The 23,656-nt window shown below is 48.0% G+C and overlaps 1 protein-coding gene across 1 annotated transcript in view; it reads left to right on the top strand.

The window, feature by feature from the left end:
- LOC142590677 (uncharacterized) overlaps positions 1-23,656 on the top strand; it is a 184,626-nt gene that overhangs the window by 69,784 nt on the left and 91,186 nt on the right. The gene's annotated exons all lie outside the window — the stretch shown is intronic.

The following is a 23,656-nucleotide window of genomic DNA, read 5'->3' as shown; positions in this document are numbered from 1 at the left end:
AAAACCCGACGTTGTAGTGGGCGGCGGGACCAAATGATGGCACTAAAGATAGCCGACGGCAGAGAGAAAACCACATCGAAAGTACTCGAATTGTAGTCAAAATTTTCAGGGAGGTTCCTGCACACGAAGTAAATTAACGCTTTTGAAAAGAATCTTAGGTAAATTTTGGTCTGCGTGAGAATCAAATTCGGGCCGCCGGAGTGCGAGACAAACACGCTTCCCCGACGCCACGGCGGCTCCGCGGATGCGGTTGACTAAATGTGTGCCTAGTGCGTGTGTTAGTGCGCACGTAACGTCGCAGCCATATGGCTGACTAAACGTGTGGCAAAGTGCGTGCGTCATTGGGCAAGTGACGGCGCAGCCAGAGGGTATGAGGAGACGCCAAGTCATGAGTGTGTCAACTGAGTCTATAATGCAGGAAGCATTAACGTGCAATTGAATACCGCTGGCCGGTCCTTCGAGTTATGAACTTCTCCCAGGTAAGTGAGCGCGCTGAGATGCTTGGTTCATTTTTATTTGGCCTTACCGAGGTGCAGTTATAACGCAAGTGAGTGCATGCGCAGCCAAAGAATGCGCAGAAAAGAAATAATTTCATCAAACCGTCTATAATGCTTTCGCATTCCCACACCTAAGCAGTCTGGAGTATCTCTGTCGAATTTTTTCACCCCCTGCTACAGTCGACCTTCGAGAGCCTGTGCAATTGCCCAAACTCGGCTTTTTGAGGTTATCTTAGTTCAGATCATCTTATTTGTTTTGAGAAAAGGAGACATTGAACGTCACGCAAAGTCATGCATGACTGCGCAACAAAAAACACACGGACGTAAGAAGACACATCATCATCATCAACAGAAGCAGCAGCCTGGCTACGCCCACTGCAGGGCAAAGGCCTCTCCCATACTTATGTAACTACACCGATCATCTGCTTGTGGCCATATTGTCCCTGCAAGCTCCTTAGTCTCATCCACCCACCTAACTTTTTGCCACCCCCTGCTGCGCTTCCCATCTCTTGGAATCCAGTCCGTAACCCTTAATGGCCATCAGTTATCTTCCCTCCTCATTACATGGCCAGACCATGCCCATTTCTTTTTCTTGATTTCAACTAAGATGTCATTACCTTCCGTTTGTTCCCTCATCCAATCTGCTCTCTTCTATTCCCCCCTAGTTAAAAGGAAGGGGTCTGGACACCGACCAAAAATGGTTTAAAATAGTTATTTACGTTTCGGCTCCCCCACGGGAGCCTTGTTCACAATGAAAGAAGCGGCAGAGCTGGCGCCCCTTTTTATGTGCGTCTCAAAACATGATTAAGGCACCCTGCATACATGGGCGGCAGACTGCCTTCGTGGCGATTAAGAGTGTGCGCCGTGGTTTGGATGATTAGGGACTCAAGATAAAGACGCGAAGAATGATTTCGTTGCTTGGCAACGAAATCATTCTTCGAGATTTCTCCCAGTTAATCTTATGTGATGTGGCTGCGCAGTGTTCGGCCGAAGCATTCGATGCAACGTGTCGTTTCTGGATGTCATTCATGTGTTGCTTAAGTCTTCTTTTGAAGTTGCCGGTTTCACCGACGTATACACACCGACAGTCCGCACACGGAATGACATGCACCACGCCTGGGAACTTGTCCTTTTCCAATGGGTCTTTCACATGCACGAGCTCGTGTCTAAGTTTCCGGGAGGGCACGTGCGCAGCCTGCACGTCATATGACCGCAGGACGCGTGCAAGAGTCTCGCTTATGCCGGCGACGTACGGAATCGAAGCCCGTCTTTTGGGGGGTCCAGGGAGGGTGGGTACTGTGCGAGCCAGCTGGCGCCCTACTGAGTCAATGACGTACTCAGGGTATCCACAAGCCATTAATTCCCTCCGCACAAGTGCATTGTCCGCCATGTGGTCTTCCGGTGTTGTGCACACGTTTTTTGCCCGACGAAGAAGAGAGCCGACAACAGGCCTCTTTTGCGAAGCAGGGTGCACCGATTTGTAGTTTAGGTAGCGGCCCGGGTGAGTGTGCTTCCTAAACACCTTGAATAACAGGTTTGGCCCGTCTCGCTGCACAAGGGTGTCCAGGAAGGGCAGTTGCCCTTCAGATTCGGCTTCAACGGTGAACTTGATTGCTGCTTGTATTATGTTTAGGTGAGCCGTGAAAGGGTCAAGGTTTTTCCTTTGCAACAAGTCGTCGACATATCTGAGGAAGACTTTAGGTGCCGGTGTAAACGAAGACAACGCTTGAGCTTCGATAGCCTCCATTGTTAGGTTAGCTACTGTGACGGAAATCGACGCACCCATTGCTGCTCCGTGTACTTGCCGATAAAATTTCTTCTGGAACGTGAAATACGCATTTAATAAGCAAAATTTTAGTAGCCTACCTAGGTCATGCACATCGATGGGGGATCTGTCAGGCAATGTCGGGTCTTCGTCAAGGACGGCGACGCAAACTTCCACGGTCATGTCTATTGGTACGCTTGTAAACAGTGAGAACACGTCAAAAGAAATTAAGACTTCTTCGGGTTGGACGCTTGTCCCTTTAACCTTTTCAATGAAGTCGTACGTGTTCCGTATGTGCGTGGCACGTTTTCTAACGAGTGGCGAAATGATTCTGTGAAGAAAATTTGACAGCTTGTGGAGCGGCGAACGTGTGAAGTCCACAATAGGGCGCAGGGGAACATCGGGCTTGTGCACTTTCGGTAGGCCGTATATTGCTGGAGCAGATCTATTGTGGCAAATCAGTCTGTAGTACAACTTCTTGTGCTGAGGCGGCACCATACGGAAGACGTCGGCGAGCAGTTTCTGCAGGTCCCTCTGAAGCTTGGGTGTCGGGTCTCTTGCGACGCTGGCGTACGTGTGAACGTCACTCAATAGCAAGCACATTTTTGCGATGTATTTGCTCCTGTCTAGAAGGACGGTAGCGTTCCCTTTGCCGGCGGGAAGTACCACAATATCCCGATTCTCCTGCAGCCTCTTGACGGCATCACGTTCTTGCTTGCACAAGGAGTCCACGGTGGGTTGGGCGTGCAACTTCGACAATACGTTTACAACGCGTGTGCGAGCCTCGTCACGGCGGGATTGGTCGACCAAGTTCACAGCGCGCTCAGCGGCGCATATTACTTTCTTCGTGTCCGTTGCTTGTCCCGTGTTGAGGTTGAGACCGAGACTTAGAACTGCCAATTTGTAGTCGTCAGGCTGGTATGAGGACAAGTTGTACACAGAGTTTCTGAGGGCATTTGGCGGACGTGCTGTGCGGCCCTGCTCCAGCCTTTCGAATTTCCTGTCGTGGCATTGCTCATCTTTCCGAGCGCGAAGATTGGCTTGAAAATTTGCATGCAGTTGTATGCGCGCCACTTCTTCTGGGCAGTGATCCTCGAGACGCCGCCGAGAAAAGAAAGCATCATTCCTAAGTCTTCGTACTTGGTCCTTGCAATCCATGATCCTCGCTTGCAAAATATGCCGTTCTGCCTTGGAAACCACGCTTAGTCCAAATCTCGTCGACACGGGTCTGTGAAGACGTAGCGAGCGCGGGATCAAACCCTGGGACTTGCAGGCAAGGTTGAACGTCAGATGCCCGTTGAATGCCAGAATGCGCGTACCCGACGTTACCTGACAGATCCTTCATCGATGTGCGTGACCTAGGTAGGCTACTAAAATTTTGCCTATCAAATACGTATTTCACGTTCCAGAAGAAATTTTATCGGCAAGTGCACGGAGCAGCAATGGGTGCGTCAATTTCCGTCACAGTAGCTAACCTAACAAAGGAGGCTATCGAAGCTCAAGCGTTGTCCTCGTTTACACCGGCACCTAAAGTCTTCCTGAGATATGTCGACGACTGTTTCAGTATTTTGCAAAGCAAAAACCTTGACCCTTTCACGGCTCACCTAAACAATATACAAGCAGCAATCAAGTTCACCGTTGAAGTGGAATCTGAAGGGCAACTGCCCTTCCTGGACACCCTTGTGCAGCGAGAAGGGCCAAACCTGTTATTCAAGGTGTTTAGGAAGCATACTCACACGGGCCGCTACCTAAACTACAGATCGGTGCACCCTGCTTCGCAAAAGAGGCCTGTTGTCGGCTCTCTTCTTCGTCGGGCAAAAAACGTGTGCACAACAGCGGAAGACCACATGGCGGACAATGCACTTGTGCGGAGGGAATTAATGGGTTGTGGATACCCTGAGTACGTCATTGACTCAGTAGAGCGCCAGCTGGCTCGCACAGTACCCACCCTGCCTGGACCCCCCAAAAGACGGGCTTCGATTCCGTACGTCCCCGGCATAAGCGAGACTCTTGCACGCGTCCTGCGGTCATATGACGTGCAGGCTGCGCACGTGCCCTCCCGGAAACTTAGACACGAGCTCGTGCATGTGAAAGACCCATTGGAAAAGGACAAGTTCCCAGGCGTGCTGCATGTCATTCCGTGTGCGGACTGTCGGTGTGTCTACGTCGGTGAAACCGGCAACTTCAAAAGAAGACTTAAGCAACACATGAATGACATCCAGAAACGACACGTTGCATCGAATGCCTTGGCCGAACACTGCGCAGCCACATCACATAAGATTAACTGGGAGAAATCTCGTGTGATTGCCAAGGAACCAAATCATTCTTCGCGTCTTTATCTTGAGTCCCTAATCATCCAAACCACGGCGCACACCCTTAATCGCAACGAAGGCAATCTGCCGCCCATGTATGCAGGGTGCCTTAATCATGTTTTGAGACGCACATAAAAAGCGGCGCAAGCTCTGCCGCTTCTTTCATTGTGAACAAGGCTTCCGTAGGGGAGCCGAAAGGTAAATAACTATTTTAAACGATTCCTGGTCGGTGTCCAGACCTCTTCCTTGTAACTATGCATCATCCCGACCGGGCGGGCTTCCGTCATACTCTCAACTTCTTCTATTCCCCCCTTAACGTTACATCCATCATTCTTCTTTCCATAGTTTGTTGTGTCGTAATAAATTTAAGTATAACATTTTTCGTAGGCCTACAGGTTTCTGCCCCATAGGTGAGTACTGGTAAGACACAGCTGTTATACACTTTTCTCTTGAGGGATAATGGCAGCCTGCTGTTGATGATCTGAGTATGCCTACCAAACGCACCCCAGTCCATTCTTATTCTTCTGATTATTTCACTCTCATGATCTGGATCCGCGGCCACTATCTGCCCTAAGTAGATGCATTCCCTTACCACTTCCTTCACTTCACTTTTATTTCCTTAAAGACCCCTCAATGGGGGTATTACATAAGGGGTGGGGTTTATAAATGTGCATTTTAATTGGTGGCCACATGAGTTTAATGAAGAATATTAGTATTAAGCTTATCAGCAAACGTCGTTGAACAGGTGATTTCGGTCATGTGACGGGGCAGGCCGTTCCAATCGCTTGATGATCGGCAAAAGAAGGATGCAGAGAAGGTTGTAGTTCGGCTGCGTGGACGGGTTGCTTGCAAGGAATGCCCTGTGCGCAGGGAATGGCGAGGGGGTGGGGCCAGCACATATGGTGCATGATGGAGCGAACTGTAATAGAACTTGAGAAAGAGGATTAACGAATCAATGCGACGCCGGGATGATAGCGTGTTTAAGGCGGACTGTGCTTTAAGTAGTGATACGCTAGTGTTATAAGAATACGAAGAATGAATGAATCTTGCCGCACGATACTGAATTCTTTCAAGTACATTGATAAGGTAAGTTTGATGTGGTGACCAGATGGGGGATGCGTATTCAATTTGCGGACGTACGAGCGTCTTGAATGCTAGTAGTTTGACGTGTTGCGGTGCATGACGCAGATGGCGTTTTAGGAATCCCAGTGTTTGGTTAGCGGATGCAAGTAATGCGCGTTACATGAGCAGACCAGTCTAAGTCGTATGAAAGGGTGAAGCCGAGGTATTTAAGTGTGTCCACTTTTTCTAAGGTAGTATTAGTAATATTATTCGGTGAATATAAGGGCTGATGGCGGCGAGTGAAGCACATTACTTTACATTTATTGGCGTTAAGGGTCATTAACCAGTCGGTGCACCAGCCTTGCACTTTGTTAAGGTCATTTTGTAAAATACTGTGGTCAGAGTCATTAGTAATTGTGCGGTAGATGACACAATCACCAGCGAACATACGGATTTGAGAGGAAACATTAAGGGGAAGGTAGTTAATATAAATAAGAAAAAGTAGGGGGCCTAGAACGCTACCTTGTGGGACGCCAGAAGTTACTAGGAGGGGTGCGGAGGTGCGATTATTACATGCACTGACTGTGATCGGTTAGTGGGAAATTCAATAACCCAATTTAAGACGGCAGGGTGCAGGTTCAGCTGGGAGAGCTTGAGTATTAGGCGTTGGTGAGGTAACTTATCAAATGCTTTAGCATAATCCAGAAAAATGGCATCAAGATTAACGTGTAAGTCATGGACGAACATAGCAAGTTGCGTTTCGCACGAGAGACCTTTACGAAAACCATGTTGGGACGGGTGAAAATAGTTGTTAGTGTCAAGCAAGTGCATAATTTGGGTGAAAATGACGTGCTCCATTATCTTGCAGGGTACGCTGGTTAGGGAAATCGGTCTGTAGTTAAGAGGCGAGATTTTATTACCTGATTTGTAGATTGGAACGACCTGCCCTTCCTTCCAGGTGACGGGAATGCTACAGGAGGATAAAGACTGTGAGAAGATTAATCTAAAGTACGATGCGCAGATGAGTTTAGTATTTTTTAACAGTTTAGAGTTGATGCCATCCGCCCCCGATGACGATGAGAGTTTTAGCTTTTCAATTATGGCCGTTATGCCATGTTCAGTGAATTCGATGGGTGACATAACAGATTGCACAGCTGACGGTGGTATAGGTAACAGAGCATCAGGTTCAGTGGTGAATACTGATGAAAACGGGCGGTTAAATGCATCGGCACACTCTTCTTCGGGGATTACTATAACGTTATGGTCGGCGATAGCGATAGCATTCGGTGGCTTGGGGTTTAGTAATTGCCAGAATTTCTGGGGGTTAGTGCTTAGTACACGAGGCAACAGGTCATGGAAAAAGGAGTGTTTTTCGAGGCGTATAGCCGAAAGATAAACTTTCTCTGCCTCGTAATATTTGTCCCAGGCCACAGCACAAGTGGTTTGCTTTGCCGACCGAAAGAATCGTTTCTTCCTGTTTTCTAAAGTTGATAATTTTTTGTGAACCAAGGTTTATTGCGGTTAGTCGGGTACGGAAACAACTGGAATGTGGTTATTAGCAAGGTCGGTGATTTTTTGTTGGAAGATCGACCGATTTGCTTGAAGTGTGCGGTTGTGGAATTCATCACTGAAAGTGGGGTAGACGGACATTAGTTCGTTGTTAATGGCTTCGTAGTTGCCTTTATCGTATAGGCGTATTATTTTATTCCACGATTCTCGTTCTGGAAAGGTAAAGTTAAAGACAGTGTGGATTACTTGATGGTCGCTAATTGCCGGGAGATAGGATATCGAAGATAGGCTAGACGGATTGTTAGTTAATATGAGATATAAAATGTTGGCCGAGTCATTCACTACGCGTGTTGGTTCTAAGACTAGCTGGGTCAAGTTGAAATTAAAGCAGACTTCGAGAAAATAATTTTCGGTTGTACTATGTGACGAAGGTAGATAGTTATCCCAATTGATATTAGGGAAATTAAAGTCTCCAAAGAGCAAAATCTTAGCGTTAGTGTATTTTTTCATTAGTACATCTAGGACGCGGTTGAGCTTGTCAGTGAAGCTAGTGTCTGCTCGCGGGGGGCGGTAGCAAACGCCAAATAAAATAGTTTGCGGGGTTGCACGAAAGAGTAGCCATAATATTTCAAGGTCACTTGGGTTGTGAACAACGGAGCAGGGTATCGTATTACTAACGGCGATGAGCACCCCGCCGCCTCTAGAGTGCTGCCGATTGTTACGGAAGACATGGAAACCGGGTAGGTCATGCATGGCCTCCGCGTCGGATACGTCAGCGGTTAGCCAGGTTTCGTTAAGTATCAACAAGTTACAGCCAGGTGACAAGACCAGATTAGATACAACGTCACATTTGGAAAGGAAGCTACGTATGTTAGAATATATTGCTGAAATAGTACTGTTAGGGCGGGTGGTCGTTATCCAACGGTGTGTCGGATGACGGTGATGCAGCGATTGCTATTGGATTTCTTTTACACATTTTGTAGTTTCGTCGTACATGTACTTAGCAGATGCTATAGACAGTTTTGTAGCGTAATGAAAATGCAGCTGACTTGGTCTTTGCAAAAGCCAAAAGATGTTTCCGGGCATTCTGCACAGTACGAGAGTAGTCTTCGCAAATGCTATAGTTAGTCCCTTTCAACTTGCGGCCGTTAGACAGGATTTTTTCTTTTGTTTTATAAAAAAAGGGACTTTACGATTATAGGACGGTTTCGGTTGTCAGAATGGCGGCCGAGAGGATGCGCACGTTCAATAGCCTCAGGATGCATGGTTATGTTTATTGGTCGGCGCAAAACCGAATGATTTCTTCCTCTGCCTGAGCGGCGGATGCAGACGAACTTGGGTCGGGGATACCGAAGAAGACACGGTTGTTGCGGCGGGCTCGGTTTTCTGCGTCATCGATGCGCGCTTCTACATCGGAGATCGCCCGTGTCGTCACGGCTGCAGAAGTCTTAACTGTTACAACCTGTCGCTGCAGGTCCTCGATGTGTTGACAGTGGCTCTCGACGGCATGCATTCTTCTGTTTAGTTGAGTAATCGAATTGTTAGTCTCGACTAGTCCGCTTTTTAAACCTTTAATCTCGGTAATTAACTGCGATTGCCCAGCGGATAGCGTCTTTAGTTCAGCTAGTATAGTGTCAGAGTCGGCACCGGGGTTAGTTTCGATGTCGCCCGACAGTAGCAGCAAAGAGCGCGAGACATGAATACAATTCATTGCGATGGCAAACAGATACTGGGGCCTCGGCAGCAGTACCAAAACATAGTTGCTTGATTTCTTAGCGTAGAGACTATAACACTGACTAACCTGCATGTTAAACAGCGGCAGTTTAGTGGACTGTATAGTGGCACAGCCACCGAGCCCACAGGTTGGCGCGTGAAGGCGTTGGTCTTTTATAGGTGATCTGCCAGATGTTGCTGACGCAGGCAGCTCCCTGGTGGTAGGGCTGATCACGCTCGTCACAGGCGGCGCTAGTAGAAGCGTAGGGGGCGCTAGCGTGACTTGGCGATAAACAGCAGGGGCACGGCCAAGGCACGGTTCCAGGCAGATTGACGTTGCGTGTGGGACAGCCGAGATGGTAGCGGGCAGAGCTGCGCCGATCAGTGCGACGATGAGCACCTGCATGTTAAACAGCAGCAGTTTAGTGGACTGTATCGTGGCACAGCCACCGAGCACACGAGTGCCTCGCTTCCAGTGCCTCGCAGCCTATCGTAAACTGCTGTTCTAGACTGTTAAAGATTACTTTAGTTTTTTGCAGATTAATTTTTAGACCCAGCCTTCTGCTTTGCCTCTCGAGATCAGTGAGCATTGTAAGGTGTCACATATAAGAGGGAAGATCAAAATGAAACGTTAGACGAAGAAAGGTTTCAGGAAGACAACGAGGATGGCGTCAAGAATGACGTGGTTTAACCGAAGACGAAAGAAGATAAAGAAGAAGTTGATTGGGGGGAGAAGAGAAGAAGACGAAGAGAAGGATTACGTGGACTAACAAGAACACTATAAAAGGGCGAGGAACGGCGAGACACGGGGGGGGGGGGCAAGAAGAAAGCAGCGGCGACTCGGCGGGTGAGGGACGGTTCGACTGGAAGAGAGCGACGCCGGCTACTGCTCCGATGTGCTCGTGTTCTACGGCTTTGCACCGCAGACTTGCTGCCGTTCCTGAGCCCGTTCCGGGGAGTCCACGGAGGACGCTACCACCTGCTACGACCAGGGGTGTCTCTACGGCTGTTGCCACTCTTCCGGGTGGTGCCCCAACGCCAACATCGTCGGCCACACCTGCTCGGGCATTTGGACCGGGAGCGTGTACGACGGAACCAACGACTCCGCCAGCGACGCCAGCCTTAGAACGTCGAACGCCACTCCGACGCCGGCTACGCGACCCACACCACGCCACATCCGCACCGAACCCGACGTGAGCACGAATGCCAACCGCTAACAGTAGAGCGCTAGTGGCAGTGTTACCGGTTCGTGTGTACTGATAGTCTTTATATCTTGTGCGTTAGTTTTGTTAGGTTCGTGTGCTGCTGTTCGTGTCGCGTGGGTTGTATTAAATGTGCATCTGTGTGGGTACCCCTCTCGCCTATTCCATTCTTTCGGCCAGAGTGTTTTCCGGAGGAGATCCGTGACAAAGACAAGTGGCGAGCCTGCCAGGATTTATTTCCTTGTTTCTTTTTTCTTTGTCTCGGATTTGCCGATCTCTCGACGGTAGAAAGTATGGATTTGGTAAAAACGCTAGAACTTGCGCTCAAGCTAGGGTTAAGCAAGGAAGAGGCGATGCGTCTCTGGGAGAAGAAGAAAGAAGAGGCAAAAAGGCAGAGAGAGAAAAGGGCGCAAGCACGCGCAGATGCTCGCGAAGTAGCTCGCGAGGCAGAAAAGCGAGAGGCTAGAAGAGCTCGCGAGGCAGAAGAACAGGAGAAAAGGATAGAACGAGAGAAGGAGTTCATTTTGTGGAAACAGGCGCATATCGCAGGAGGCTTTGAGGGGATCCCGGACGATCATCAGCGTTCTTTAGCTGGTACCGAGTCTCCTAGACCGGCCAGAGTTTGTCCAAGAAAGTTGATGGCTCCTTTTGATGACAAAAGAGATGATGTGGACGCGTATCTGCAACGATTCGGGCGGATGGCTCTGGGGGAGGACCAATCTGCATTCGTTGTCGACTCTCGGGCAGAACTTGTCACACCACCTGAAGGTCCACAGCTGAAAGGAGAACAAACGCCGCTGGGAAATGAGGTTGTGAGGGGAGCACCCGAGTTAGAAGCAGAAATGCCGGTAGTGGTTGGGCAAATAGGGGACGGTCCTGTATTGCTGCTTAGAGAGAGCGGAGCCGACACAGGTTTGGTTCGCAGAAGCCTGGTGAAGGATGAGGATCTTACAGGAGAAACGTCGGTCGTCACTCTTGTATATAGCACAGTAAGGTACCTTCTTGAAGCGAGGATTCTAGTGTCCACGCCATATTATACTGGACAGGTAGTGGCAAAATGCGTAGAGCAACCCATCTACGACCTCATCTTGGGAAATATTGCGGGTGCAAGAAGTGTCGAGGACCCCGATCCTGAGTGGAGGATGCTCGACGTTGAAGAAAACCCAAAGGAGGAAAAGTCCACGACAATTCAGGCGAGTGATGGAGCAGTCACTTTCTCGTTGGAAGTGGAGACAAGAGCTCAAGCGACAGACAGAGCGACGCAGCGTTTGGAAAGAAAGAAAGAGGGTAAGGAGAAGAAGTCCAAAAACAAGAAGCGCACGAGCAAAGACAAGTCCAAAGACAAGAAGAGCAAGAGCAAAGACAAGAAAAGCGAAGGCACGGATAGTAAAGAGAAGAAGAAAAAGAAGTGTTTCCGGCCTTGGCTAAGAAGCAAAAGCAGCAAGAGCAGGAAAAGCACCAAAGAGAAAGGGGGAGGCAAGCGCAAGTCCAAGAAGGCCAAGAAAGGCTCCTCTTAGGAACGCAGCGCGAGATCCAGAAGCAAGGAGAAGGCTGGCAAGACTAAGTCCAGCAAGGAGAAGGTGGCCAAAGGAAGCAAGGAGAAGGCGGAAAAAGGCAGTAAGAAGGCGAGCAAGAAGCGGGGCTCTAAGAGGCAAAGCAAGGAAAAGAGCAGCAAGGAGAAAGACATCAAGGATAAGCAAAGTAAAAAAAAAGCAACAAAGCAAGCAGGAACACAATAAGGATAATCACGGAAGCAAAGTAAAGCATAGCAAAGAGAAGCGGAGTAAGGAGTCCAGTAAGTCCAGTTTGGCCTTATAAGAATACTTATTTCAGGTGGAATATATTGAAGGCAGAGATAACGTTGGAGCGAAATTTATGAGTAGAGCCAACTGAATAGCTCTAGGTATCTCTGGGATGTATCTTGTTGCTGCTGTGCTATGTATTTCAGGGATGTATCGTGTTGTTGTGGTTATTACATGATTATGCAAAGGAGTGTGTTGTGGACATTAACTTGTTTATTGAGGACACCGTATGAACAACGGCAGTGATGTGTTAGTGTTCCGAAAACGCACTTTGGTTGTAAACATTTACATGTTTATTAAGGACACTGTATGGACAACGGCAGTGATGTGTTGGGGTCCCGAAAACGCATTTTGGTAGGATGTGTTAGTGGTGTGGTTTTGGTGTGCGCTGGTCCTCTGCGTTGTGTTGTGTGGTGTGCTGGATGCAGAATCGCCACAGAAGATAGTCGGCTGGCTGGATGACTTGAAGAGGAGGACGACGTGAGCACTTTTTCAGGGAAAAACTCTTGAGAGAGGGGGCCCTTGTCACATATAAGAGGGAAGATAAATAAAACGGTAGACGAAGAAAGGTTTCAAGCAGACGACGAGGACGGCGTCAAGAATGACGTGGATTAACCGAAGACGAAAGAAGATAAAGAAGAAGTTCTCAGTGAGGTGACAAGAGATGATTGTGGGAGAAGAGAAGACCAAGAGAAGGATTACGTGGACTAACAAGAAGGCTATAAAAGGGCGAGGAACGGCGATACACGGGGGGGCAAGAAGAAAGCAGCGGAGACTCGGCGGGTGAGGGACGGTTCGATTGCAAGAGAGCGACGCCGGCTACTGTTCCGATGTGCTCGTGTTCTACGGCTTTGCACCGCAGACTTCCTGCCGTTCCTGAGCCAGTTCCGGGGATGCCACGGAGGACGCTACCACCTGCTACGGCCAGGGGTGTCTCTACCGCTGTTGCCACTCTTCCGGGTGGTGCCCCAACGCCAACATCATCGGCCGCACCTCCACGGGCGTTTGGACCGGGAGCGTGTACGACGCAACCAACGACGCCGCCAGCGACGCCAGCCCTAGAACGTCGAGCGCCACTCCGACGCCGGCTACGGGACCTACACCACGCCACATCCGCACTGAACCAGACGTGAGCACGGACGCCAACCACTAACAGTAGGGCGCTAGTGGCAGTGTTACCGGTTCGTGTGTACTGATAGTCTTTGTATCTTGTGCGTTAGTTTTGTTAGGTTCGTGTGCTGCTGTTCGTGTTGCGTGGGTTGTATTAAATGTGCATCTGTGTCGGTACCCCTGCCGCCTATTCCATTCTTTCGGCCAGGGTGTTCTCCGGAGGAGATCCGTGACATTAGGAATGGCCTGCCGAGGGGGCAACATGCAAGTTTTCGCAGCCAGCTGCAGCTGCGAGCGTGTAAAGCTTCCCCGAAGATACCATGCAAGCCTTCAACACCCCCCGCGGTGACTCCTTTCGTAGGGACCACTAGGTGGCGCGTCAACAACCCCTCGGCGTTGCTATTACTAAACGCGATCGGCGGACCAACTATTGTCAATGAAATCACTAGCGCCTTCACGGTTCGACTGAAGCAGGGGGATTTCCTAGAAGGAGATGCCTTGCGGGGCCTTTTCACGGGCCTTTGAAGACGCGAGACAATTTGACAGCGGCGGAGGACACTGTGCGAGGTCCGCTTTGGAATTTAGAGGCGCTGGCTGGGGTCGGGCGTGACCACCTGGCTACGGGGACGCGCTCAACACGGGTTCTGGGAAACCAAAGTGCGTGAGCCCTCCTCCTCCAAGTCGTGTGCCCTCCTCCTCCAAGTCGGGTCGAATACGCCGCAACGACTATGGACAGTCCGACTGGACAGCCGCTTCCCTCACCTAGGGAACTAGGGACGAACGGAGTGTTTATAAGCGGCTGTTGTAGGCTGCTAGTGTGTGCTCGTCGTCGTGATCTGTGCTCGTGTCCGTACTCGTAAGCTGTGTGCTGTACGTTCGTCTTGCGGGCTCCATTTGGGAGCCACGCTAGACTTTCGATGCAGCTCTTGTTTAAAATGTAAATACTGTAAATAAACCCTGTACGCCTAAGTCCCAACGAAGAGTCAAGGTCCTCCTCCACCAACGACCACCAACTCTTACAACTGAATGGCAGCGGTGAGATCGGCTTAGGGCTTCTAGATCGGCCTACGGCTCGTATATCGACCTACGACTCGTAGACAGCAACGGCAGCTCACGGACTTTGGCGCACCTGGTGACCGACCGGTATCCTGATCAAGTTGGACCCGACTTGGCATTGACCACCTCTTGGAACTGACTGGATACGGCGGAGGAGGACTGGTGATATGGTGCTGCTTCAGAGGGTAAGCGTTTGGTTTTGGCTGTAAGATTTACCAGGCTTCAATTTCTCTGTGGGTTAACAGCTGATTCCGGGCGTTTGCACGCTGAGTGGTATTGTGTTGCTTGGATCGACTCTTCTGTGCCAGTTGTTGTGAGATGATTTAAGGCATTCCAAGTGCGCAGGGATTGCAGAGAGCAAAGCCATCTTCTTGCTCGCCAGCCGTTCTTTTCCTGCCCAGCGGTTTTCAGCACTGGCCAGTCGAGATTTTCCTGGCCATGGAGGTGCTGTTAGGAATGGCCTGCCGAGGTGGCAACATGCAAGTTTTCGCAGCCAGCTGCAACTGCGAGCATGGCGAGCTTCCCCGAAGATACCATGGAAGCCTTCAACACCCGCCGTGGTGACTGGTTTCGTAGGGACCACGAGGTGGCGCGTCAACAACCCCTCGGCGCCGCTACGACTAAACGCGATCGGCGGACCAACTATAGTCAGTGAAATCGGCATAGCCTTCACGGTTCGACTGAAGCAGGGGGATTTCCTAGAAGGAGATGCCTTGCGGTGCCTTTTCACAGGCCTTTGAAGACCCCAGACAATGGACAGCGGCGGAGGGCACTGTGCGAGGTCCCCTCTGGAATTTAGAGGCGCCGGCTGGGGTCGGGGCGTTACCAGCTGGCTACGGGACGCGCTCAACACGGGTTCCGGGAATCCAAAGCCCTCCTCCTCCAAGTTTGCGAGCCCTCCTCCTCCAACGGGTCGACTACGCCCCAACGACTATGGACAGTCCGATTGGACAGCCGTTTCCCTCACCTAGGGAACTAGAGACTACTGGAATGCTTATAAGCGGCTGTTGTCGGCTGCTAGTGTGTGCTCGTCATCGTGCTCTGTGCTCGTGTTCGTACTCGTAAGCTGTGTGCTGTATGTTCGTCTTGCGGGCTCCATTTGGGAGCCACGCCAGAATGTCGATGTATCTCTTGTTTAAAATCTAAATACTGTAAATAAACCCTGTACGCCTAATTTCTCCCAAGTGCCTCTCTACGACCTTCAGCCCTTACAAATGGTGGCAGTGGCGGGATTGTCCGAGAACTCCTACAACTGGTAACAGTGGCGGGATCGTCCGACAACTCTTACAGCATGCATTGCAATTGGTCATGAGTTACTAAGCAAGGCAATACCATCAGTGAATCGCAAGTAACTGAGGTATTATTCATTAACTCTTATCCCCAATTCTTCCCAATCCAGGTCTCTTAATACCTACTGTAAACACGCTGTGAATAGCATTGGAGAGATCGTATGTCCCTGCCTGACGCCCTTCTTTACTGGGAGTTTCTTGTTTTCTTTATGGAGGACTACGGTGGCTGTGGAGCCGCTATAGATATCTCAGTATTTTTACTTACGGCTCGTCTACACCTCGATTCCGTAATGCCTCCATGACTGCTGAGATTTGGACTCAAACGCTTTCTCGTAATCAATGAAAGCTATATATGAGGGTTGGTTATATTCCGCACATTTCTTTATCACCTGAGTGATAGTGTGAATATGGTCTATTGTTCAGTAGCCTTTACGCAAGCCCGCCTGGTCCTTTCGTTGACTTAACTCTAAGGTGTTCCTGATTCTGTTTGCGATTACCTTAGTAGATACTTTGTAGCCAACGGAACGTAAGCTGATCGTTCTATAATTTTTTAAGCCTTTGACGTCCCTTTTCTTAAGGGTTAAGATTATGTTGGCGTTCTTCCAAGATTCGGGTACGCTTGAGGTCATGAGGCATTGCGTTTAAGGGTTGCCAGTTTTCCTAGAACCATCTGCTCAAGAAGTCACACCAAGCGTAAGCTTTGAACTAAGTTTATTGTACCACTGAATCTGTTTACACATGTCAAACAGTGCAGACTGTGTATGCGCTTACATGAGAACGAACTGCGCATTTGTGTAACATGGTTATGAGCCATGTGGTGGCACCACCAAGAAACTTAGTTGTTTTTCTCTGAGAGCCAGTGAAGGGAAACTAACATACTTAAGACCCAATTTTGCAATTATGGGCTTAAGTTATTTCAAGGATGAGCTGCGTCCTGCCACGGGACACAATCGTGCCTTCGTCCTTGATAGGTTTGCAGCCACGATCGCGACAATGAATCGCCAAGGATCCAACGGTGCCATTCTTTAAGTTGTTTCGGTGTTGACGGAGCCGATTACTGAGGCAACGCCCAGTTTACCCGATATATTGCTTCCCACAAGAAAGCTGGAGGTTGTAAACCACCCCATGAACACACTCGACGAACTGTTTGCGGTGATGCTTTGTGCCCTTATAAGACGGGACGGCATTTGACTCTGTCAGCTTGCAAAGCTTCCCGACCTTCTTGGGAGCAGAAAAGACAACTCTTACATTTGCCCTTTGGGTCATCTTTTTCAAGTGATGGGGTGTCAGAATCAGAATTTTATTATTGGAAGTTGGGTCATATGGCAAGTATTTAGAATGCAGAAGGAGGTCCCATAGTCAACGACAGTATCCGGACCTCCTGTACAAGAATAGTTATTGTAGTTAAAATCTAAAAGCAACAACAGCATATAATAAGGAAGTATACAAGAAACAAAAAATAACGGTTACACAACAAAATACAGGATTGATTGCAAAAAATAACAAGGTTTAGCATATCTCATGGTAGCAGCAAAATTGTGCTGGAACAAAATACCAAGTTTATTTACAACAACAAAAGAAAAAAAAGAGAGAAAAGAAAAAGAGAAAAAGAAATGCGAACAAAGACCGACTACGGTAATCCTTGTCGTTAATCTGTCAATAAATATGCATTTTTAGTTCCTTTTAAAATGTGATAAAGATCTTGCGGTTTTCATTGTAAAAGGAAAGGTGTTCTATATTGATATGGAAATGAATTCTATAGTCTGTTTACCATAGTTAGTGCTGATTTTTGGTAAAAGAAAATTGTTATTCAAAGCAAATCTGGTGGTACTATGAATCATCAGGTTAGAAGGCGAGAATGGGATCGATGGTAGATCATTATTCACAAATCTAGAAAAAAATACCTAGGTTGTATTTAGTGAGTCCAGATATGGTAAGTATGTTATTCTCGTGTAGTAGGGATGTGGCATTAGAAAAGCGTGGGCTGTAAGTAATTATTCTTATGGCTCGGTTCTGAACTGTCTGGAGAGATACATTATGAGTATTATAGGTGTTACACCAACATATTGTGCCGTAAGTATTGTGAGAGTGGACAAAAGAGTGGTAAAGTGAGAGTAAAGTGGGCACGTGTGAATTAAGGCCGTGTTTTGATTAGGATGCGTATACCATAAGCTATTTTCTTTTTTACGTGAGCAATATAATTGTGATATTTCAAATTACAATCAAGTAGAATACCAAGGAAAGATGAACATGAACTTGGAGGAAGGCGGTGAGAACCGAAAGTGATAGGTAGAATGGATGGCATGTTTCGCTGATGTGAAGAGAATACAACACATTTAGTCCTAGTTGCATTAATAGATAACATGTTAACGTTACACCACCTTAGAATATTTTCTAAGTCAGCATCTAACTTATTAACGAGAGATATCGTTATGAAAAGTTAATATAGTGGTGTCATCTGCGTAAAGAATGCATTTTGTGGAAGAAAGACAGTTGGGTAAATCATTAATACAAACCAAAAACTGAAGTGGCCCCACGGATAGATCCCTGGGTCACACCAGCGTTAGTAATTCGCTGTCGATAATAAGCGTTGCGAATGGAAACAACTTTAACTCTGTTATATCAGTAGCTTTTTAGTATAGAGAGAGCAGGCCCACAAATGCCAATTGCTTCGACCTTCGAAAAAAAGATATTATGAGTTATGCTGTCAAATGCTTGCGTTAGATCGATAAAAACTGAGGGGATGAGAAATCCGTCGTCGATTATTTTTTTTTTTAGTTGGTCAGTAAGATGAATGAGTGCCAGCTCTGTGGAATATCCGTGGCAAAAACCAAACTGGCATGAAGAGAGAATCTTAAATTTAGAAAGGTATTTCGTTAGCCGTATTTCAGTTAGTTCCTCACTCACTCCCACAAAGTGGTAGAATGCAAATAGGTCTGTAATTACTTATTCATAATGAGCTATCTCCTTTCTTAAAAATTGGGATGATTTTGCCACGCTTGACTTCAGAAGAAAATAAACCAGTCTTGAATAATAAATTAACAATAAATGAAAGTATATCTGAAATTAAGTGCACAATTAATTTAATGTTAGGAGGGTGGACCTCATCACTTCCCGCGCTTGTCACTTCTGGATTATTTATAACTGCAGTTATTTCTTGTGACGTTGTAGGAAATAAAAAGAATGAATGAGGTAGACGGTTCATGCTGATGGTCTGTGTAGGGGAACGTAAATTGTTAGGAAAGAAAAGACTACTAAAAGCCTCAGCCATATCGGCAGGGGAATTGAACTCGACTCCATCTTTTAAAATTCTGGATACTTGGTTTAATCGTGTGTTCATGTATAAGAAAGAGTTGACAATCTCCCATTATTTTTTTATTGTTATTAGCCGCCTGTCAAATTTTTTGCTCGAAATATAGTCGTTTAGCTGATTTTAATTTACAGGTGAGAGTGTTACAAAAGTTTGTATATCGGTCACGTAAGTTCATGTTAAACGGTTGCCTTTTCGTTTTTCTATATAAGTTATCTCGTTAACGCAATGCTGTTAATAACTGCTCCGAGATCCATGGATTGTGAGAAAATGCTAGTTTCTTTACATTTCCTTTTGGAGGTGAACTGTCGTATTATATAATAAGTGAAAAAAAAATGTAAAAAATGTTCTTTGCGGGTTGTTTTGTGATTGAATTTCAGACCAATTTCTGATAGCAACAGCAGTTATGAAGCCGACTTTGTCCAGAACGTCGTTAGTATGTGAAGGTGGGCAAGTTCGCACGCTGGAGTTGAAGCGTAAGAGCAAGGGATAATGACCACTGATGTCGATGTGCAAAACTTTTGCCTCTGGTGAATGAAGGAGGTTAGAAAGAGCATATTCAATAAGTGTGCCTGTGCCGTTAGAAACGTCACGTGTGGGAACGTCAATTTAACAATCATATCCGTAGCTGTGGAAAAAACTAGTATAGTGAATACATATGGGTGATGTTTCATCGAGTAAATTAATATTTATTCCACCCATTATAACAACATTCTTATTTTCTAGTGATACAGTGTGTAAGATATGATCAAGATTGGTACAGAAATCATTAACTGATGAAGGACAACGGTAAATACAGCAAACTATGAAATCCTTGTTGTCCTGAGCATGAAAGCAGTTACTGAATTCAATCCAAACAGATTCGCAATTAGTAATGGTTAAGATAGGTCATGTCTTCTTCGATAAGCAATATTAGGAGAAAGAAATATGGCCGCACCACCGTGACAGCTCGTTAATCTATTGAGTATTCCGATTTATAGTTAGGGAAGCAATACAAATTTTTGTCGTCGTCAGAAAACCAAGTTTCAGTAATGGCAATTAGCGAAAACGAACTAGTTAGCGATGTGATGAAATTATCAATTGAGTCGAAGTGCTTACGAAGACTCCTCGCGTTAAAATGAATGATGGAATGAAGCCCGCTTAAAAAGGAATTTACTTGTTGGTGTTTCAGTATGGAAGTCATAATTGTTATGTGAATTGGTTAAACAATGAGCTCTAGTCTATTTTGGTTAGGTCAGATTCGTCTCGAATGCCGAGAGCTTTGCTGTTAGTGGTTTTCCTAGCCTTGATTTGGCAGTTGTCTGTCCAAAAGAACATCCAGTTCCTTTTTTTCTTCAAAGTTGGGACTTTAGAAAAGAGAGCCTTGTTGGATGGGGTGAGATGCTCGTTTACAATGACGGGAGCAATAAATGAGCCAGAAAATCCAATGTCACTAAGACAGAGTTTGGCTTTACGCGCTTTGCTCACAAAATCAGTTTTCTTAGTTCTGGAGTAGAACCGAGCAATTATATTTTTCTTGTCGTTAGCTCTGGTGGGTACGCGATGAACAATGTCCAGATCGCTAGGTGATACGGGGCAGCCAATTTTGTCTCCTACTGTTGTCATTATTGCGATATAGACCTCCCTCTGGGAGCAAGAAATGCCCTTGATCTCGACATTGCCAAGCCGAGAGTACTGTTCAAGCTCCTCCATCTGGCGAGTCAATGACTAGTTTTGAGATTTCAGTTTTTTGTTCTCAGCAATTAGGGTAGTATTTTGGCTACGTAATTCTTCAGCAAGTCTGTTCAAGTGCTCGGCACTTGTATTCAAGGAATCAACTTCCTTTTTTAACTCGACAATGTCAATCCCAGACTCCTTCATTCTTAGCAAGATCTTACTAAAGACTAGTTCATGCGTGCTTTTAGCCACGTTGGTAATTTTATCTTCCAGCTCCTCAATCTTCTTCGATAGTTCTGCTTTCGTTGGCATGTTATAAGTATTAAACAGAGACTCGGATAGAAACAGAAAACAGAACGAAAGCAGTCGATGGCAGCAGCAGCAGCAGTGCCAGGAAAAAAAGAATACAAGGAAAGCTTGGGAATACCTGCGCAAGCAGAAGATTCAGGCTTCAGATGTGGGTCATGCAAGGCCGCTGCGGCCCGTGAAGAGCAAGCGTCGATGTCGGCTTCTTTATAGGGCGCGCAGCGATACCAGTGATCTTCAGTGGTGATTTTGACGATGCCAGCAGCAGACCACGAAGTGCCTACGCAGTCGCAGATTCACCCAGTGTGGATGATTCAAGGCCGTCCAGGGAAGCAAGGCGGCGGGATGGCACCACAAAGACGGTCACTGAAGAAACAGCGGCCGTGAAGGACAGCTGCGCAAACAGAGGATTCAGGCTTCAGATGTGGGTCATGCAAGGCCGCTGCGGCCAGTGAAGAGCAGGCGTCGATGTCGGCTTCTTTATAGGGCGCGCAGCGATTGCAGTGATCTCCAGTGGTGATTTTGCCGATGCCAGCAGCAGACCACGAAGTGGCTACGCAGTCGCAGATTCACCCAGTGTGGATGATTCAAGGCCGTCCAGGGAAGCAAGGCGGCGGGATGGCACCACAAAGACGGTCACTGAAGAAACAGCGGCCGTCAAGGACAGCTGCGCAAACAGAGGATTCAGGCTTCAGATGAGGGTCATGCAAGGCCTCTGCGGCCAGTGAAGAGCAGGCGTCGATGTCGGCTTCGTTATAGGGCGCGCAACGATAGCAGTGATCTCCAGTAGTGACTTTGCCGATGCCAGCAGCAGACCACAAAGTGGCTACGCAGTCGCAGATTCACCCAGTGTGGATGATTCAAGGCCGTCCAGGGAAGCAAGGCGGCGGGATGGCACCACAAAGACGGTCACTGAAGAAACAGCGGCCGTGAAGGACAGCTGCGCAAACAGAGGATTCAGGCTTCAGATGTGGGTCATGCAAGGCCGCTGCGGCCAGTGAAGAGCAAGCGTCGATGTCGGCTTCTTTATAGGGCGCGGAGCGATACCAGTGATCTTCAGTGGTGATTTTGACGATGCCAGCAGCAGACCATGAAGTGCCTACGCAGTCGCAGATTCACCCAGTGTGGATGATTCAAGGCCGTCCAGGGAAGCAAGGTGGCGGGATGGCACCACAAAGACGATCACTGAAGAAACAGCGGCCGTCAAGGACAGCTGCGCAAACAGAGGATTCAGGCTTCAGATGTGGGTCATGCAAGGCCGCTGCGGCCAGTGAAGAGCAGGCGTCGATGTCGGCTTCGTTATAGGGCGCGCAACGATAGCAGTGATCTCAAGTAGTGAATTTGCCGATGCCAGCAGCAGACCACAAAGTGGCTACGCAGTCGCAGATTCACCCAGTGTGGATGATTCAAGGCCGTCCAGGGAAGCAAGGCGGCGGGATGGCACCACAAAGACGGTCACTGAAGAAACAGCGGCCGTCAAGGACAGCTGCGCAAACAGAGGATTCAGGCTTCAGATGTGGGTCATGCAAGGCCTCTGCGGCCAGTGAAGGGCAGGCGTCGATGTCGGCTTCTTTATAGGGCGCGCAGCGATTGCAGTGATCTCCAGTGGTGATTTTGCCGATGCCAGCAGCAGACCACGAAGTGGCTACGCAGTCGCAGATTCACCCAGTGTGGATGATTCAAGGCCGTCCAGGGAAGCAAGGCGGCGGGATGGCACCACAAAGACGGTCACTGAAGAAACAGCGGCCGTCAAGGACAGCTGCGCAAGCAGAGGATTCAGGCTTCAGATGTGGCTCATGCAAGGCCGCTGCGGCCAGTGAAGAGCAGGCGTCGATGTCGGCTTCTTTATAGGGCGCGCAGCGATTGCAGTGATCTCCAGTGGTGATTTTGCCGATGCCAGCAGCAGACCACGAAGTGCCTACGCAGTCGCAGATTCGCCCAGTGTGGATGATTCAGCGCAGTCCAGGGAAGCAAGGCGGCGGGATGGCACCACGAAGACGGTCCCTGAAGAAACAGCGGCCGACAAGGACAGCTGCGCAAACGGAGGATTCGTGCTTCAGATGTGGGTCACGCAATGCCGCTGCTGCCAGTGAATAGCAGGTGTCGATGTCGGCTTCTTTATAGGGCGCTCAGCGATAGCAGGATCTCCAGTGGTGATTTTGCCGATGCCAGCAGCAGACCACCAAGTGCCTACCTAGTCGCAGATTCACCCAGTGTGGATGATTCAAGGACGTCAGGGAGGCAAGGTGGCGGGATGGCACCACGAAGACGGTCACCGAAGAAACAGCCGCCGACAAGGACAGCTACGCATACACAGTATTCAGGCTTCAGATGTGGGTCATGCAATGGCACTGCTGCCAGAGTCCCGTGCATGTAAGGCACAAGATTTACTTTAAGGCGTTTGCCAGGAGGGGCATCGGCAACTGACATCTGCGCGCTGGATCGCGCTTCTCTTAAAATGCGTATCGTAACAGGCACTTGCACCACCTTAGATTTCCTGCCCATGACAAACGTCGAGTTTGCTTTTAAAAACTTACGTCCACTCCATGGCAGCAAGACTGGCTAAGGGCATTCTTGAAGCAGAAACTGATAATGACCCGCTTAACAAGCTTAGGATGAGCGGACATATACACAGCAGAAGGGGCTTGTTGGCTCGCGGCTGATACTACCAGCACGTGTGGCTGTCCTGAAAGCTTTGGCGAAGATCAAGAAAGCAAATAGACCTCTCTACCGGCAACTCATGAGTAGCTTTAAGTGGAACTAAGCACTTCCTAATTGTTTGTAACGCTTTCTTTGTTTCCAGAATGAAAGCACCAGAAGAGCAGTCAATGAAAATTAAAAAGTCATCAACGTATCTAAATATCTTAAAAACTGCCGTGCCTTGCACTTGTAGTGAAATGTCACGGTCTAAACATGATAAAAACAAGTCACTAAGGATGGGAGCAATACAGGAGCCAATACAAACTCCGCTGTTTTGCAAAAAAACATTGGTTACCCTAAAGGATGGAAGTGGAATTAAAATAATGCTGTAAAAGTTCTAAAAACTGACTGCGAGACATGCCGGCCT

Source organism: Dermacentor variabilis, chromosome 8 (assembly GCF_050947875.1).
Source record: "Dermacentor variabilis isolate Ectoservices chromosome 8, ASM5094787v1, whole genome shotgun sequence".
Lineage (NCBI taxonomy): Eukaryota > Metazoa > Arthropoda > Arachnida > Ixodida > Ixodidae > Dermacentor > Dermacentor variabilis.
This window is presented reverse-complemented; position numbering and strand designations above follow the sequence as displayed.